A 20,766-nucleotide genomic window follows, 5' to 3' on the forward strand; every position below is an offset into this window, starting at 1 on the left:
GCATTTAAGGTGATTTTTTTGTATGAAAAGAAGATTGTGGCCCAGGCAGGCAACCACAAAGGCTTGGAAACCCAGCAGGTGATGAAGTTGAGGAGTGCAGAGTAATCCCGGACAGAACAGGAAATGCAAACACCAGAAGCCCTGACAAAAAGATTTATCACCTTCCTAGGAAATCCCAGGCTAAAATCCATTAAGGCAGGATGAAAGTTGAGAATGTTTTGCCCTTAACCAAACCCTAAGAAAGTACAGGAAATATGAATTATTCAATAAACGGTATTGGGACAACCAGGTGGCCATCTGGAAAAATATTAAGTGGGATCCATTCTTTACACTAGGCACACAACACACCACAGTGAATTCCAAAAGGATCAAAGCTTCAAATGGAGTAAATTAAAACTCCAAAAATACTGGGAGAAAACATGGAAAATTATTTAAATCTGGAGTCCATAAAGAGAAAAGAACGGTAATTGGACTACATAAAAACCTTCCATGTGGTAAGAAGGTAATAATAACAACAATAATAATGATAATAAATAAACTACCAATATTCTGAAGAAAATATTAGCAAAGCACAACACCATGGGTAATCTCTCTTAAGTGTAAAAACACTGACAAATGAATAAGAGTGAGACACATCAAAAGCCCAATTTTTAACATGGAAATGTATATGAATAGCAGTTAACAGAAAATGGTTCTAAAATATCTTGGACAGATACACAGAGTCTTGTTGGAGAATAATAAAAAATACAAACTCCAATTATTCTATGTTACAAATTTTCATCTGTCACATTGGCAAACATATCAGGTTGGTAATGCACTGTGTTAACAAGGCTGTGGGGAAACTGCTCCCTCCATACATTGTTGGTAGATGTAGAAAATGACTTGACCCCTATGGAAGGCAAGTTGGCAATATTTAGCAAAATTGCACACAAAATAATCCTTTTAACCAGCAATTCTATTTCTAGGTATTTCTCTTAAAGTGATTCTCACACTCTTCTGAATTAATATACGTTCAATGTTGTTCATTCAATGATGTTTCCAGTAGCAAAAGATTGGAAACAGCCCAAATGTCCCTCTATTGAGTACTGGTAAAATAAATCATGGCCCGTTCACTCACAGGCAAGTACTGCAGCAGTAAACAGAAAAAAAATCTGCAGTAATGCACCTGTAAAAATAGAAATTGAGAAGTTCTTTCTGAGCTAATATGAGGGAAATTTTCACTCTACACTTTTACACGCTTTTCAAAAAGAGATTTTTTGAACCATGTAAATGTATTACACAATCAACTATTCACAAGTTAAAAAAATTTCTAACCTGATGAACTTTTAGAGTAATATTTGCCTGAGTTCTACACCATCAGAAATACAGGCAAATACTTTACGTTAGTGGTGGTGTTAGTGAGGTGGCTAGATGGAAGCTGTGGACTGAGAGACTTAGGTGTGCCTCCTGACCTTGGCACTAACCCTTCCTTGTTCCGGGCCAACCCACTCAACACCCCTGGGCCTTACATGCTGGAGGAGACAGTGGGTAAGTAAGGACTTTGCTGCTCTGAGGGACGGCTATAAAGATTTAGCAAGCAGCTCCTGATAGTGCCAGCCAAGAACGAGCACTTGACATGTGTGTATGAAGTAGAAGCTTACCTTCAAAACAATTCTGTTTTAAAATAACAAAAGCGAAGCTTAGATCAACTTCATGATTTCCTCAACAAAGGACAGGGGAGACAATTGATAGAAGACAAAATATAAAAGATTAACAAATAAATAAATAATACTCTTCCACTCCCTCCACTTATGAGAAAAAATAGAAACATGCTTTTACAAGACAGGTCCAGGATCTTGGTTGGGGCAGAGCTGATGGTCACCTACGTAAAGCATGGGCATGAGCTGGTGTGGCCTGTGAAACTTGGTACTTACAGTACCAAGGGGACAAAGGGAAGCTGGAGATTCCTAGATGGAGGGCATCTACCAAGCCCCAACTCACGCTGTCATACCTGGATCCTCCTATACAAACAAGCAAGCACTAGTGGTGATCAGAGTGCCTGAGGCCAGGGGTCCATTCTGCCCTGGGCCCCTCCTTTCTCACAGGCAGCCAGTAACTTTGTTACTGGTGCTTTACCCACCTTCCACCTATAGTCCACTCATCAAACCCATTCACAAATGTGTCCTCACAATTCCACATCCCAGCGGTCCCAACTCTGCTCAACATGAGAACCTCCTGGGAGTCTTTAAAGTAGATGAATGGCCGGCTCCCACCCCCAGACTTAAGATTCAAGTGGTATGGAGTGGGACCTGGACACTGGAATTTTTAAGAGCTCTCAGAAACCCATATCCTATTGCTATCTAATTTTATTTCGTTGAAGGTGTCATTATCTGTCTTCATGGAGATTATAAACTACTGGAGGAGCAAAGATTATTATAACGGCAAATACCCTGACTTTCTTCTACTAAAGAGAATTCTTCATTGGCCACAGCTCAGGATAGAAGGACAAAACGACCCCAGGACTCTGCAAGTTTGATCACTTTTCAAATCCCATCTTTCAGGCAAACTGGGGAAGTTGGTCACTGTAGCACAGGATAGGACATCAGTCAGCAGTAGTAGACAGATGTTTAATATCATTAGATACACACAAAGTTTATACCTGAAATCATGGGAAACATAGAGGAAAGAACAAATCCACACCCCAAATGTATTTCTGTCCATGGCCACCTCGAGACACATTCACTCAACCAAATTCTTGGGCATCTAAGTATCAGGTTCATGTTGTCCACAGGATCTACAGATGAGGCCATGCCCTCTGTGGAATGCCTGAGATGAGTACACAGAGGATGAAAGCAGGATACAATGGGATAAGGGTGATCACGGAGGAGGGAAGAGGTTCTGAGGACCATGGGGAGCCCCAGCTCCAGTAGAAGGGGCCCCAGAGACATGAGACTAGCTGTGAGCTCAGGCTCTTGGGATGGGCACATCCTATGCACCATTCCATCCTCTGAGGCAGGAGGGAAACCCAGCGGGGCTCACACGCAGGGGAGCAGGGGCATGGAGTGATGGGGTGATGAGCCAATGGCTCGATGAGGTAAGACACAGGCAGCAAGGGAAGCCAAGATGAGGTGGCAGTGGATGACACCTGGCAATGAGACTACAGGTCCAGGTTGTCAAGAATTGTGTAGTTATCCATTATATATACATACATGCATGCATATCCACACATGTACACGTACATATACACATATATGCAGGTAGTTCTAGTCACAGCTAGTCACTGTAGGTCCTTGAGACATTATGATGGGCAAAAAAGATACAGTTCCTGACCTCAGGAAGCTCACTTTCCAGTGGATGAGAGAAACCCATAAGACATAATTTCACGGCATGGGGACAAGCATGCCTCACATGCTGTGCTGACATTTTGGGAGTTTAACTCATAGTCAACAGGAAACCAAGAATTCCAAGCAGAAAGAAAGACCTCTCTCAGCAATGACCTTTGGAAAGACTCCTGAGCTGGAAGACAAACATGAAAGCTCCTGAAAGCTGGGGCGTGACAGACATGAACTGGGAAGAGTGTGGAACAATACAATATCCCCGGGACATAACAATATTTGGAAGGGTGTGAAGGGGAAGAAAGCACCAAAGTCTGACAAGGAGCCGACTATTTAAACAGAAATGTTTTTAAGCTGTCATCCTTCAAAATATTTTCGGCGAAGCAGGATGCCTTTCTTTCTTCCTGCTGTTCATGCACCCGAGTTGCTGCTGGAGAAAAAGTTGGGTGAGGGTGCTCCGACACCTTTCATGTGAGGGAGATGTCATAGCTCGCGAGCCCCCGTCCTTGTATCATTTGCTGGTGTCTCTCACTTCACGAAGGCTCCCAGGGCAGACACACAAAACACATCAAATGGAAACAAGGCTCGATTTTTGTTTCCCTGCCTCACTCTTTCAGAAGACTCCAAAGCCTGCCTTGGGAAAGTGTAAACTGTGTTACCCAGTAAGAGCTTTGCAGTTCTCCTGCCAGGGTCTCATCCCCGCCACTGGGCTCAGATGCTTACTAAACACTGACTCGGGGCCAGGCTCCCAGCACCCCCAGCAGACACTATTCCCATGTTCCAGAAGGACAGAGACCAACAGGACCATAAACTGCTCAGCAAATCCCAAAGGACAGGCTCAGCCACTCCTCTCCCTGCCCAGCGCGAGCTTTTCTGTTTTAATTAAAACATGTTGAATACCAGGAAGATTGGACAACGTTTGACAGCGTTATCTGCTCTACAAGCAGAAATGTGATGAGGTTAATCACACCATCTAAAGAGGTCCTAACTGCCCCTTCCAGGCATGTTCCCCTCTCAGTGTGCCCCCGAGTGAGCAGTTGGCAACATCAGCTAACCTCACAGCTGCAGAGACAAGGGTGGAAAGGGAAAAGGAAAGCTAAATGCCGAAATGATGGGTGGCTCCCATGATGCCACCATGTTGACAAAGCATCGGGACCTGCTTGGCTTTGCACACAGGAGCCTGGCGGGGTGATGGAAAGATGCCTGCCTGGGAAGGGCAGGCTGCAGCCTGGGGCAGATTCTGATTTTATCTACCTTCCACAGGCACGAGCCCCAACCGGGTGCTCTGTCACAACTCAGGTGGGGCCAGGTCAAGACAAGGTGAAATAAAGGGAGCAAAGCAGCTCTACCTCATGGCACTGCACAGAGTGGGAAGAGCATCACAGGCCCCTCGCCCAACCCCAGCCCAGGGTCTCAGGGCACATCTGCTAAGTGGAAAAGAGGGTCTGCTAGACCTCCCATGGGCACTGCAGACCAAATGGACTCAAAGCCGAGGCTACCAACAGCTGGAAGTCTGGAACATGCTGACCTTCAACTTCCAACAGATCACCTCAGTCCCAGAAATCAAGTGTGCTTGGAGGAGAACCACTGAGAACCTGTGTCACAGGGAGAGTAAGAGGCTGGTTCTCATCCTTCCCCACTCAGCTATAGGCCCTGTCTCTGCCAGCCACTGCCCACGTGACCTTGGGCACACCACTTAAACTCAGTCTGCCTGAGTCCCCCTAGCAGTAAAATGTGGATGATAATCCTTCCTAGGGGGTAGCTGCCAGGACTGAGAGGTGATATGTATGAGGTGCTGGGAACATAGCAGGCCCGACAAGAGATTAGATGGATCAGTGACACTCATACGCCAACTTCCTTAACACCCCATCTGGAAGCAGACCATCTGGGTCCAGCCCTGTCTCCACCCCTTTCTGAGCTGTGTGATCCTGGCCGAGCTACACCTCCCTGTGCCTCAGGCCCACATCAGTTCCTAAGTCACAGAAGGATTATGAGGACTCAATCAGCCATTAGATATAAAGTGCTTCGAAGAATTTCTGGCACATAGTAAGGGCTTAATAAAGATCTGCTGTATTACGACTTCCAGGGTATGTGGTCTTGTTGAGAGAGACCAGGATACCCTGCTTGGCCCAGAGGGTGGTTCCATATGGGTACACATGTGCTTAGAAACTCAGGCGGCAAGGGAAGCAAATAATTCTCTGTATCACAGGAAATGTTTCCTCCCATCCCTGCTGAGTGCCAGGAGCTTCTTCTTAACACCCCAACCAGAAGCGGAGACGGAAAGGTAGGTGCTCCCAAGATTAAGAGCTGGCATTTGAATCTCTGCTCTCAGATTGAGTGTGAAGGCAGCAGAGCTCAATTTTAAAAAGTCAGTATCAAATCAAGGATAATTTTTCCTCTTCTAGAAAGGAACAAAAGCTAATTGCCCCAGACTTCTGAGTCCTAATATCATTTGAAGAAGAACATTTCCCTTCAAATATTGAGACACCTCCACACGCTCCCGCTACACTATATAAGCACTTCTGGTACCACCAGAAATGAATTCTTTGTCCTCTAAAATCCACAGTTGTTTTTTTTTTTTATAGTGTCTCTGACAAATGAATAATCTTTGCTTTTTTTAAATGTGGCACTATTGATGACAGAAGCTACAATCTAGTGGTGGTTGACCAGAATAAAACACAGTTCAGATAAGAAAATGCTCATATGATGTTAATGAGCAGGAGTGCTCATTGGCTCTGGAGTCTTGGCTCTGGAAATGCTAACTTGTTCCTCTAATAGTCTTGAGTAAAACTTGTACTTAATGAACACTTACTACATGCCTGGCCCTGTGGTAGGCATTGTACACAAAGAATCATATTCAATAAGTCTGTGAAGTAAATGCCACTGTCTCCATTTTCTGGCAAAGAAACAGGGATTGATTGTGCATTAACAAAAAATAGTGCAGACTAGTTTCTCACACAGTCAGTGACTGATTGGACCTAGATTTGAATCCGGAAATGTCTGGTCTCAGAAGCCATGATCTTAATCACTAAGCCCTGACAGGGTCTGACAGAACTTGCTAATCGTTCAGGAGGCCAGGAATTCTCAATAGCATTGGTTTGACCTATTTTTGTTAGTCTTTTGTCAAAAAATTAATCTTCCTCAGGGCATAAATTAAAAGTTTAATTATAGTAAATCCAAATTAATATTCTTTTAAGTGTTTCATGACATTCCTATGTTAAAAAGGCAACCAGATCTGAGAACCACTAGAGTGAGCATAAAATGAAAATGAGAGCAACAATACTAATTACAACAATTAACAATTAACCTTCAGATTAGAAAGGTGTCTGCACACAGTAGTCTGAATCTATATCATAACATTATGCTAAAGAAATGCTTGAATTGTCAGCAACCAATGTCTTTCATGAGATCTCTGTGGGATGGACAGTATTATTGCCTGTTGACAGCCTGAAAACAGAATCTCTTCATTTGGAAAATGTTGATTGAGCATACCAGACATTGTTCAAAACCTAAACAAAACAAGCAAAAATCACAGCTTTCCTGCATGCTATAGGCTAGTGGAGGGAGTTAGGCAAAGAGCAAAGCAAAAAAAGTCAAAATAAAGAGTGTGTTACAGAGTATGATGGTTAGTTTTATGTGTCAATTTGATTGGGCCACAGGGTGGTCAAATATTTGGTGAAACACTATTCTATTTATGTAGGGGTGTTTCTGGATGAGGTTCACATTTATATCTATAGACTGAGTAAAGCAGATTGCTCTCCCCAGTGAGGGTGGGCCTCATCCAATCAGTTGAAGGCTTGCATAGAATGAAAAGGGCTGACCCTCCCCAAGTAAGAGAGAAGTCCTCCTGCCTGACTGCCTTGAGACTGGGTCATCAGCTTTTTCCTGCCTTTGAACTCAAAGTAAAACATCAGCTTCTCCTGGGTCTTGAGTCCGCCAGCCTTCAGACTGGAAGTATACCTTCAGGTCTCGTGAGTCTCCAGCTTGCCAACACAGCCTGTATATTTTGGGACTTGTCAGCCTCCTTAATAATATACATTATATGTGTTTAATAGGTGTATAATTATATATATTTAATAATATATTCCTATTTAATATATTTAATAATAACATATATATCATGTACAGAATATTTATTTGTCTGTTTATTTATTTCTCCTGTTGGTTCTGTTTCTCTGGAGAACCCTAGCAGACTAATACAAATGGTTGTAGGGGAAGGATGGTGAATGTTCAGGTGTTGACATTTTAAGTGAAGTGAACAAAAAAAGGACTCATTGAAAAGGAGATATTTAAATGAAACCCTGAAGGATTTGAGGAAATAGGCCAAATGAATATCAGGAAGAAGAGCCATTCCAGGCTAAAGGAACAGCAGGTGCAAAAACTCTGAGGAGGTATGTGCCTCATAGATGTAAGGATCAACAAGGAGGCCAGGGCAGCTGTAGTGGTGTTAAAGAGGTCAGAGGTGACAAGTCACCATGGTCTTGGGAGCCATCCTAGACAAGATTCATGTACAAGCCTGTGTGTATGTCTGTGTATCTGGGTAGGTATAAACCCTCTTCCAGGAGAGATTTAGGCCAACTTACAACGCTAACTGCAATAACGCTGCATACATTGACATGGGATCAAAAGAAAGAAAGTAAGTAAGGATGAAAATACACTGGGGCCAGCCCCTGACTAGAAATCAAAGATGGTCTCCACATCTCCAACAGGTGAGCCCCACTTTTGCTCCCAACCTCCTAGGAGTCAGCACGAACAGGGGCATGCTGTTAGTAACCATGTTCCTCATATCCGGAAGATACATGCAAACAAATAGCTCTGGGGATTATGACTATTTTCGGCATGATAATCAGAAAGACTTTCCTGGGGATCATAATCCTAGACTGTGAAAAAAGTGGCCAATAGCAGTCGCAGCCTCCTTGCAATGAACGCAATGAAAAGCTTTCCAGATCCTGTTTCTTAGGTGGCAAAGTAGAAGGCACCCTAACCAGTTCTGCCAAGTGTGCAGGGAGGACTGGGCATTTAAGGGCGCCATCTTCAGATGCACACACTGACTTAAGAATTTATTTTAGTGGCGCCTGGGTGACTCAGTCGGTTAAGTGTCCGACTTCGGCTCAGGTCATGATCTCACAGTTCATGGGTTCGAGTCCCACATCGAGCTCTGCACTGACAGCTCAGAGCCTGGAGCCTGCTTCAGATTCTGTGTCTTCCTCTCTCTCTCTTCCCCTCCCCCATTTACACTCTGTTTCTCTCTCTCAAATATAAATAAACATTAAAAATTTTTAGAAAAAAAGAATTTATTTTATAATATTGAGGAGAGAGACCTCTGCTATTCATGTAATCCTGAGGGGGGGGGGTTGCAGCTGATTTGTGGACAGAAAGAGTGAGGGTGACCTTGGACTGTCCAGGCACTGCCCACAAACCCTGGGAGTGTAGATCTCTGCTTGCTGGTCAAGTAGTGACCTCAAAGCCTTAGCAGGAAATACAGCCAGGTAGAGATGACATTCTTTTGTAGAAACCATGGGTGCTAACTGACAGTCTCACCTGTGCCCTGAGGCAAGCCAAGGATTATCTCTGGTGGGACCAGGAATCACCTCAGGAAACTACTGGGAGTCAGCTTCCGTGCATAGGCACTTGGGCAATCAGGGACTGATTTCATCTAACATGACCAGAATTCTTTTACTCTGAAAAAATATAGTCATCGTCACCAGACACTTGCTTGAGCCAAAATAACCCCCCACAAGAGCACCCAGAGAAGTGCAGCCTTTGAGAAAGGATAGCCAGACCAGAACACATGAGGAGACCATGTTATGTGGAAGAGGTTGGCTAGTTCAAATTGGGGTGCCCCTGACATGGCAGGGTAGATGTGGGCCTGTTAAGGACAAGAGGATGCAATGTTTAATTTCTGGGTGGTTTCCTGCGTAGGGTCTGTGATGTAACTGCCCTCCATCATATCAAACGTTCACTAAAATCTGCTACAGATGAAAAAGAGCTGGGGAACACGTCGCAAAGAAAGTAAACGTAGATTTTAGGGAAGTTGAAGAAATGTGGACCTTGTCTTAGAAGAACTCTTTTGGACGGCTTATTGCTCGACCAGGAATCTCCCAGTTCAAGATGTTAAAAGCATGTCAGCTCCATGTTAAAGAACGTTTGACTCTTGTCTCAATAGCGGGGTTCAAGCTTATCTAGTAATATATGTATATACATCAAACACAAGCTCTGATCATTGGTTTATATAAACTGATCCTCAAGCCCCTAATCATACACGCATACTCCTCAGCACCCACCTTGGATGTGGCCATGGAGGTTGATGGGTAAAGGACAAACCTCTAGAGAGAGAGTCAGGAGCCACAGAGGACATGAATCAGGAAGTTCCCCCAGAGAGCAGAACTGGACTCTGACTGAGGAGCTTTGTCTACTGCCAGGGCAAAAGAACTCACGGGGCTGCCCTGGGGATTCAGCGTAGCTCCAGATGACTGCTATATGGCTCCTTTTCTTCCTCCTCCTAAGTGGGAGTGTTTATCACATTCATCTTGTCCCAATTCCAGGACTATGGATGAGGGTTTGGGGGAGAGGGCTGCAGACAATCAGAGGTACGGGCTGGCTTGTTTTAGTGCCTAAGGCGCAGCACCACAAGGATCCTCATCATAAACTAATGGAATCCAGAATCCCTGTCCTTTGGACCTGATCCAGAGACTGGATGGGACCTGAGTGCCATTTTTGATGATGGAGTGAGTACGTGCTATAAGAGGGAAGAAAGATGAAATATTATATGGTGACCAGAAGGGCGGATGGTGGCACTGTTGTAACTGACTACCAAATTCTTTTCTCTCTGAACACACAGTTGGACTGCATTCCAGCCTCACTTCCATCTTAGCATGGCCATGTGACTGAGTTCTGCTCAGTGAGATATGACAGGTAATACTTCCAAGCCTGACAACAATTCTCCACGGAGATTCTTGTGCTCACCCCCATCTGCAGACAGGACACTCTTGCCCTGCAAGCATTGCTTTGGGACAAGCTGTTCAGTCTGAGGCCAATCACATTCTGTCTCCGACACTCACATGCAAGAGCACACGTGTATACACATACACACATGATAGTGATCAGGAACACCCATTGTGGATTTTATACGAATGAGAAACTTGACAAGGGTGGAGGAGCTTTTATTTTTTATTTTTAAATTTTTTTAATATTTATTTATTTTTGAGAGAGAGAGAGAGACAAAAAGCATGAGCAGGGGAGGGGCAGAGAGAGAGGGAGACACAGAAGCCAAAGCAGGCTCCAGGCTCTGAGCTGTCAGCACAGAGCCTGACGTGGGGCCCGAACTCATAAACAGTGAGATTATGACCTGAGCTGAAGTCAGACACTTAACTAACTGAGCCACCCAGGCACCCCAAGGGTGGAGAAGCTTTTAAATGCTAAGGCTAAATATTCAGGTAGGCAATGCCCTATGCTGGTCTCAGCACACCCCCAAACCTTTACTGAAACTCTGCTAATGCAACAGCCCTGTGTTCGGGTCACTTCTGTACCTCAAAGGATAAGAGTCTGGTTCCACAGTGGTTCAGAGAAACCCCAAGGAAAGAAATGCACAGTAGGACATCGAATGAGCATGAGATGAATCCACGGATGTGGGGAAGAGAGGAGAAAGACAGTGACCGGGAGCAAAGCAAGCTTCCTTGAGAGGCCCAGAGCTCCCGGTGTGGACAGGGGGAGGGATGGGGTTGCCACCACAGCCTGGATGAGGACTCAGCCATTTTTACATATTGATAGAAGCATGACCTCCAGAGTCTGAGGCTTGCAGGTGGAAAGAAATCTGTCTCCACCAGTCCTTGAGGACAAAGCTGGTGACTTCCTTTTTCCCTGTTTCTGGTGGCCTGTGCATCCAGAGAAGCAGCTCCATTGGACTTAACGGCAAAGTCTCCAGTAATAAATGGTTGGCACTCGACTCTACCACCACGACCAGCATCATCCCCAGACTTCCAAACCCTGGAATTGCCCTGGGAAATTTGTCTGGCTCAGGATAAGATTGAAGACAGAACATTAGCTCCCTTTCAATGGGAGGAAAAGGAAAAATAGCCACCAAGGTACATCAAACAAGTGCACACATACACATACAACACACCATACTCACATGCTCACACACACACACACACACACACACACACACACACACACAATTTCTGGCCAAACTACATAATGCTAGATAAAATGAAATGTTTTTCATAAGTTTTTCCACCAAGCAATCATCTTTCCAAAAATGCACAGGCAGTGAATCCCAACTCACAGATAGAAAGCTGTCCAGATCAATGGCCAGACTAAGTGGCATAACATTTTTTTAATACTGCTTTTATGTCATTTGCCAAGCACTCATTAGGCACCTACCATGTGCCAGACATCACGTTAGGCATTTGAGAAACTGGGAGTAGAGGAGGGCATCCCCATCCTCGGAGGACTTCGCAACCAGACTACAGTGGCCACCTCCTGGGAGCTGGAGCCAGTGGTAACTCTGGCTCTCACGTCCAAAAGGACCCTGTGCCTGGGGAGTCACGTCTAGAGTTGATGTGACAGTCCTGCCTCTTTCCCAATGGCTCATTGGGCCACCCATCTGCAGGTACGCTGGACTCCAGAAGAAAGTGGGGGCGTCCTGGGAAGGTAGCAAGGAGCTCAAAAAGGCAAAGGTAGTCTCCACGAGCTGTGAGGCAGGCTTCTCCCCTTCATCCCTCCCACTCTCCCACCTCACCCAGGGGCTTATTTCTATTGGCAATCTCAGTGGTGCACATCCACATTTAGATAAGTGGCACTAAAATAAAATGGACTGTAATTATTGTTATAGATTACAGTAATTACAGAGGGGGAAAGGGCCGATTAGATTAGCACGCCCACCCCCCACCAGGACCGGCTGATATGAAGGAGATTTGTGCAGAGGGCGATAAACCTGCTGTGAGCGTTGGATGTCACTACAGCCTCCCAGGGCCCAGGCTGCAAAGGGCAGGGAGGCTGAGGAGGGGCAGTGGGAGGGAGAAGCTTTTAACGTGGAAATAAATGAGCCATTAGAGAATGAGTCCTCTTGCCAGGCTGCCTAGGGGTCACACGTAGCCAACCCTGCAGTCCATGTGAGGGGCAGAGTGATGGCTGGGCTTCGCACCATGATCTAGTGCAATCGGGGACTGAGTCCTCCCAGCTCCAGTCTGCCATCTCCCATCAGGGCTACAGAGGTCTGTCTAGAGCACAAGACCTACCAAGAATGACTGAAATACTGTCAAGTGACTTAGACTCTCTCTGAGCCTTGCTGTCCTTCTTGGTGGATGCAGAGACCATTCCCATTCATGCAACGTTGTAGTGAGATCACAGAAATACAATGTCTAGGACAGACTATGCCTCGCGAGGAGAAGGGTCTGGTAAATGTGACTGCTCCTTCCCCTGTCCCAGCCACTCCTGTCCCCATTGAATCTACTGGGACTGTCATCCTCAGGGCCAGTCTGGTCTCCTGACCTGAACAATGCTGACCTTGGGTGGAAGAACACAGCCAATGGTTGCCTTGGCCATGAAATCTGCATTGTCCTCTGAGTAATGGCTCTGCTGTCCACCTGTACCCCATTCATAAAAGGTCCTGTGGGTAAGGCTACCACCTGAGCAGCTCCTGGCTTATTCATGGATTGGGTATCCACCTTGGTGCTGGCCTCCAGTGTTCCCTCTCATTCATCTGTCCTATAGGAATTACAGCCCTATTTTGAGTCCTGGGTCAGGATAACTGGGAGCTGATGTCATGGGTATCTCCTACCCAACCAACCCTATTTCTCTTCCCAGAGCCTGCCTAGCTTCAGTGACACTTACCACTACTTGGACACTCAGGGCCACCCATTTGTCTGAAACAGGCATATGCCCAGCCAAGCGTACTGCCCCACCTGCTGGACCCCCGCCATCTCCCAGGTCAGACCATCCTTTGGTCAGCCTCAGTAGGTGTGTCTACTGCCAAGGCCCAACACTTTATTTTTTTTTAATGTTTTATTTTTGAGAGAGAAAGAGAACCGGGGTGTGAGCAGGGGAGTGGCAGACAGAGAGGGAGACACAGAATCTGAAGTGGGCTCCAGGCTCCGAGCTGTCAGCACAGAGTCCGACACAAGGGTCAAACTCGTGAACCGTGAGATCATGACCTGAGCCGAGCCAAAGTTGGACCCTTAACCCATTGAGCCACCCAGGTGCCCCAAGGCCCAACACTTTCTGATGCTCTGCCTCTGACACGCATCAGCTGAGGGCCCTCCAGAATTCCTTCCCATGCATGATATTTCTGCCCCTGGATCTGAGAAGGGGATCTATGGCTCACAGAATCCATTCCAAAATCACTGCACAGGGTTTGCTACTGGTTACACTCTCTGCCCTCATCTCCAACTATGCCTGCAAAATGCTCATCACATCATAAGTATCTGCTTACTCATCGGTCACCCTCAGAAGGCTATAAACTTCATGCAAAAAAAACGTTATTTTGCCTTTTAATTACCACTTAGCAGAGTGTCTGACACATGGTAGACTCCAATTAAGAGTTGATGAATGAATGAAAAAAAAAATAAGAAAGTATTAATGTCTAGAATCTTCCCAGCCTTTAACTTTCTTCATTTACTTCTTCTCTGTTGGGGGAAACTTTCCTTATGGAATGCAGTCAGGGGTAGGGAGGCTCAGTGAGTCTGGCCAGAGGCAGAAAGTGCTCAGTGCAGGACTATATGGTGCACTGACAGACAGTGATATGAGTACAGTGCTATATGGTGCACTGGGCCCAGCAAGTCAGGAAGGAAGGAGGATGACTCCCATTCGCTCTGCAGAAATAACACATTTGAACGGAGTCTGAAAGCACTGGAAACTCTTGGCTATGTCAGGCTTATCATAAGGCCTGGAGACACAGTCTTCGTCAATGTAAGTAAACTAGGAGGTCTGAGATTCTATATGGTCTCCTCTTACCCGGTAAAGGTGGAAACCCTAGGCTTGACATGGGGCTTGTACAGCTTGGCTTGTGTTGCTCATCATCTCTGCTCCTTATGTTCACCAAGAAAACTTGAATCCAATTTAAACGCTTTTCTGAGAATCTGCAAGTGGCTACCAGGCCAGTTTTTCAGGCTCGGTGTTTTGCCTGTTGGCCCCTGCCCTCTGAATAGAAAAACAAAGTACTGATATAGCCATGAACTGAGAGCATTGGCAATGCTGCCACATCACCTCACCAACCAAGCTCCCATCCCTATTTCCCACTGTCACACATCTTTAGGCTAGCATTTCCAACACATTCAACCAACCTTGACCCAGGAGCATCCGCAGTGATATAGAGCCTCAGAAGGATAACTGCATAGTGGAAAATCTTGGAACCCTGCCTCCCATGGAACAGACCCCACCCAAGGTAGCCTCTCTGGTTGCCCTCCACATTCTCCTGATGTCCCTGTTGGCCTCTCTCAAAGCTAATATCTGATAAGGTAAGTCTGATGTGGGTCCTTCTGTACCATGTAATGCCCATGATCAGATCTCACTAGTAGGAGGACCAAGGCAAGGTCAGTCACTTTCCTCCATGTCCTAAATATACTGCTGAGTTTGACACCCGTGGCCTTGGTTCTCTACTCAAATCCTTATCCCCAAATCCTTAAGAGCCCCCTCAGGAATGCAGGCTCCTATGCCAGCACTTTGCTCTTCTCATGAGGCGGAGGTGGGGAGGGCAATCATGACCAGAGAAGATGAAGTCCCTCTGTTGAAACATAGCTGCCGTACCCCAGCATCCACCCAGCCAGATGAGCTCCCTCTGCTTTAAGAGGCAGAACCATCGAATCCTCCTGAGCCCCTCATGCCTCCAAGAGGACCCAGACTCTCAACTGGACTAGTCTCAAAGTCAGGCTCTCAGGCAGAAGTCCCTGGAGCCCTTGGGTAGAAACAGAAGTTGCGAAGCCAAAGACATCATAGAAGCCATCCAACTTCCATCAATCCCTAGAACTCTCAAGATTTGTCACACCTTGGTGCCTTTGTCTCTTCCTTTCCTCTGCCAGCAACATAGTTCCCAAGCCTCTTTATGTGGATTTCATCCACTCAATGTTTAGGCTTCCATTTGTATACTACATCTTCAGAAACAACCCAGCAGAGCACCAGTGGGAGCACAGCCTGCCCCATCAGAACTGTCCCATCAGTTCTGTCTCCATCAGAACTCCTCCTGTTTCCTTCTTAGCATTTATCACGACCTTTAATTCTTATGTTTAGGGTGTTCTTGCTATGGTCTGTCTCCCTGATGTCCTCTCTGCAGCACCTGACACAGTGGCTGGACCAGAGGAGGGCCAGTGACAATTCGCTGGCTGGTCACATGAATTTATTCTCTGATGGAAGGCAAACACTAAATGTTTCTAAATATAAATCATCAATTGAAGATGTCTTCAATCCCGACTATCTGGGAAAGCTCATCACTTCCTGGGGTACCTGATTTGTTTTTGCCATAGAACACCCTGGTACTCTGACTGGAACTTGTTTCCTTCTTCAGTGTGGTTAGTAGCAGGCTCCCAGGTACATAAGAAGTATCTGCAGCTGACCTCTAATAACTGCACCATCTGAGAGGGTTTGGGCAGCTTTAAAGGCTTCAGCTCAAGTCAGGACTTGCCTGGGAAATACAACTGGGCTAGAGAATGTGGGAGGTGGCAGGCAGAGTGGGCGCATGCGTTTTGTATTCTAAGTTTTCAGCTGGCTTCATCTCGCATCCCTGCCCTCATTTCTCTTTGCCCTGATTTCCCCCATTTCTTGATTATGGGGGCGAAAAACCAACTTCCAGTTGTACATGAATATTTCTGTAAGCTGCCACTAATCCGTTTTTGGCATGAGGCAGGATATAAATAAATAAATATAAATAAATAAATAAGCTCTGTCTTCCCCCTAGGGTGCCCCACTCCACTTGGATTTAGGTCATCCACATGTCTATGATCTATTTTCGAATTTCAGGATTCTGGCTATGTAAGCAGGAGCCACAGAGCTGGCTCTGGGACCAAGACACCTGCCAAAGCCGACACTCAGCAGGGCCCTGCCACTAGTGTGCAGGCTGAGACCAGCCCCAAGGGTCTGGGGAAGATGCCAATGTAGCCCAGAGTGATGGGCAGCCCACAGGGACTGGCAGCACAGCAAATCCAGAGGAATAATTGGGGGTCGCATCTCTCCCTGGCCTGGAAAATGGGGCTTAGGGACAAAGACGGTCTCTGAGGGTGAAGAGAAGGTTTCACAGCTCCTGGTGCAGTGGCCAGGATGAAGTGTGGCACCTGGTATCCAATACCTCACCTGGCTGCACAGGTAGGTTTCAGGTGATGACCTCTAAGCACAGCCTTATGGATTCCATTGCCAAGGTTAAAGCAGCAAGCACCCTCAAGTTTCACAACAGAGAGGGAGGTTTGGGCTGACTTCAGACCTGCCCACGGGGTGACAGTCACGGAGGCACCCACGCGATTTCGGTGCCTCTCAAGCCAGCTGGCAGGGGTTCACAGCAGAGGAGCAGCAGCAGCCCAGGCCCCAGCCTCAGCCAGTCCTCAACATCCCCACGCTGTGGCAGATGCAAAGCCTCCCTCTACCCTGGGAATACAGTCCAAATGCACAAGTGTGGTTTACAAGCAGCCGAGCGGTTTGGGCCTGCTGCTCTCCTGCTCCAACCACCCTGAGGAGCCTCGGTTCCACGATGGCAGCAACCCCCCTTCTCGTGCCTCTCAGGCAGTCACACCTGCTCCACCACCTGCAGGGAGGCCTCTCCCTCTTCCACAACCTTGCCTGGATCGGCTCCAGGACTCCTGGCTTAGATGTTACTTTGTCCAAAAGCTTTTCTTGATGCCACCCCCCTCCCCAAGCTGGGCTGGGACCACTGTTGTATGTTCTGTAGCACCCTATCCCCCCCTCACCCCCCAGGCACAGCACTTAAAGCATCACAAGAAACATCTACCGGATGGGGTAAGGACCAGCCTCTAAATGTGGGAGGGCAAGGCCACGTCTCCTTTTGTACCCTGCCATTTCTCTAGCACCTAACCCCATGACTGGCAGATATCAGGAACTCAATAAATACAGATTGAGCAGCAGAATGATTAAATGAGATGACACTCCGCCAAGCAGCAGCACTTTGTCACCAGGCAATTGTCCTCAAGGGACCTAGTTCAACACTCAGGGGCCATTTCAGGCCCTGACAAAGGGAAACTGGCAAGAAACAAACAAGGTCTAGGTCTGTGGGGGGACAGCAAGACAGAGGAATTACAGGGGAGATTAGGAACTGGCCAAAAGTTAGCAGTCATAGAGAATGGGGCTAGTGGGGCAGAGAGGAGGGCAGCAGGTGAGATAAGGTGGAGACGGTTCAAGCCCCATCAGGAAGAGGACCGGGACACATTGGAGTCACTGGCTTAAGTGGGTCCACACACTGGGTCAGACCAGAAGATGCCTTGGAGGAAGTGGCCAGGTGCTTAGTCCAACCTGTCTTCTGGCTTGATCAGGCCACAAGGGGATAGACACCACCCTACTCGATGAATAGACACCCAGAGGCTGACAATGGAGGTGGCTGCTGAAAGACATGAGGCTTTTACAGAGTCAGGCACCTTGTTGTCCTAGGGATCTCTGGCTTGTCATTCCTCCTCCTCAAACCCTTCCTCCCTTCCCCCCACCTACTGCCCTGACCAAGCCCTCATCACGGCCTGCGCAGAGTTTTCTGCCCCTCAGCTCTCACTCTACTGTTAGAGAAGCCCTCTGAGAGGCCAGCTAGCCATATTCCGGCACTTTCCAAGCAGGGATGAGAGGCTCATCGCCTGTGGCTCTGGTCTTTCTGTGGGCCTGGTGGAGGGTGGGGGTGGGACACACTCTATTGCCTCCATAATCTGCTTTCCTTCGAACTCTGCCTTTCCCAGAGACGATGAGGGATGCTCACCCCAAGGTAACTGGAGCACACCTGCTGGGCGGTGGCACTCGGGTGAAATGACAGACGCTAAAGAGCAGAACACAGGTGTCCCCACATGAGTGTTGCAGGGAGCCCATGGAAGAAGCGAGCAATGTCACCTAAGAGGCCAGGTCAGGCCCCCCCACCCCACCCCAGCACAACAGGGGGCTGGGCAGGGGAGAGGCCATGCTGCGGCCTCTCCCAGTCCCAGCCAGGAGACATGCTTCAAGATGTGGTGGAGCGAAGGAGTCGAGGACAAAGAGCTCAAGTCATAACAAGGAGAACGTAGATCTGAAGGCAATATTCTGAAAGCCCCTTCAAATTTTGAATGCTTAAAATTATGGAGACAAACATACCTTGCACCAAGTGAGCTCAAACTCTGTGAGAGGGCATCACCAGTTCCCACGGAGCCCAAGCATTGCCCCAACTCCCCCAACCCCAACCCCGATCCCTCCCCTCACTTAACAGGGAGCAGGTGCCCCTCAAAGAGGGGCAACAACCAGGAAGGAATCAAAAATGAGCAGAATTTTCCCCCAAAATGGGCAGAGGAGGCAGGGGCAGGTATGGGGAAGAAAGGAACATCTCAAAGAGCAGACAATAAAAATGTAAAATCCACCACTAGGGATTATCCTTCAGGGAGAGGAAAAACAAATACAAGGATAAAGAGTTTAGACAAATATTCTCTCCAGTCTAAGAGACGTTGTAGACAACACAGTCTCTGAAAGGGAAAGGAAATCTGGAAGACTAGAGTAGAGGGAAGAGAGATTATAAAACCACAGAGATGATGAAAGGAAATGGTGGGGCTCTGGAAAGAGAAGCCTGGGAGACCCTGGGCCCCAGTGCAGGGGCTGCAGAGGGAGGGCAGCTGCGAGGTCCCAGCCATGGGGCAGAGAGCAGAAAGGTGCATTTATGGGCTAGGCTGTAACTAAAGCTCTCTGTCTACTTCCAGCCAAGTCACAGAGCACACCTTTCCCCAAACCCTCCTTCCTCAGGCCTGGGACCTCGGCCCCCACTGGAACTGTGGCCCAGCCTGCTGGATGATCATGACGATGATGTCCCCACTGTCAGTGCCACCGGAGAGCCATCTTGACATGCAAAGTTCCTGAAGGCTGCCGCAGGAGAAACAAGCTGTAGCTGTCAGTTCTGAAATGCAGACAGTGTTGTCCCTGTCTCCGGATGATGCCACAGGACCCGGGGCCTCAAATAAATCTTGTATTGATATTTCCACCAGTGGAGGGAGCCCTGGCGAGGTGCCTTTCAATATTTTTTAAATGATTTTTCCTCTTGGCTGTACTTCATAATAAGTCATCAGACACTGAAAGCCAGAATCCTCTTTCTTGCTGAAATGATTTGTTCTCTGGCAGGAGGCAGGGTTTATTACTCTGGAATACAGCTCACGATCCAAGCTGAGAGTTGCCGAAGGCCTCGGGCCCCAGTCTCCCCCTGCCCTCCTCCTGGCATGGGCTAAACAGAGCGACAGCTGAAGCTCTGTCTGGGCACCTAGATCCGTGGGGCAGGTTCCGAGGCAGGGCCACCCCAGGCCTTCTCAGTGGAAGGTGGAAGCCTCTCCTGCATGACATCCCCGTGGCATGACAGAAATAACACCCCAGAGTTCTGCACGGGGAGCCATCAGTGACTTGGGTCTGATGTCCCTTCCAAGAAAACCACACAAGAGTGCAGGGCTCCTGAGAGAGCGGGCCAGCAGAGCAGAGGGCGATTCAGGTCCTTGCCCAACAAAAACACAACAGTGACCCTGCTGCAGATCAGCTCAGATTTAATCAGATGGCTTCTCGGGCTCTACCACACGCTCGCCCCACCCCATTCCCACTCAAGGCAGGCACCCGGCAGGAAGGAAGGAGAGCTGCCCGTGGAGAGTGGTGTTCCCCATGGGTCAAGATATCCAGGTCTCTGGGAGCCCTGGCACCACCAAGTCCTGCTGAAAGCTGTTGATATGGCCCCTTTCTTTTTACCACCTTCAAACAAGATAACTGTTGATGGATGGTGTGCCTGATGCTCAGACTCCACAAAGGAGGGCATCCATGTGGGCATCAAGGAGATGGTATGCAAAGCCCATCGTACCTGGCTCTGGTCTCTAACACGCACTGAGGTTGCGATCCCACAAATGGTGAGCAGGTACCTCATCCTGCCACCAAGCACCCACATGGCCTGATACAGGTATTAATAGGCTCCCAATAGGCTTCCAATATCAAGGATATGAGATTGCCCAGCCTGGATCCAAATATGCAGAACCCTCCATCATGACAGATAAGAAAATGCTGTGTTGCTTGTTATTTGTCCGGTGTGGTCTTAAATCTGTCTCCATCTTTATGACTAGTTTTAGGAACCACTGACTACCTCAGAATCTGGAAGAGGCTCACAATTACAGAAACTTAGAATTGGATGGACTTTTGGGGGCCAATAGCCAAAAATCCCACTGGCAACAGAAATCCCCTCATAGCATCTGGACTCTACTTGAATACCCTCAGTGATGGGACACTCACTACTTCACAGGGCAGCCCCCTATCTTCTGACAGCTCTGTTAGAAAC

This window comes from Panthera uncia, chromosome D2 (assembly GCF_023721935.1).
Source record: "Panthera uncia isolate 11264 chromosome D2, Puncia_PCG_1.0, whole genome shotgun sequence".
In the NCBI taxonomy this organism is placed as follows: domain Eukaryota; kingdom Metazoa; phylum Chordata; class Mammalia; order Carnivora; family Felidae; genus Panthera; species Panthera uncia.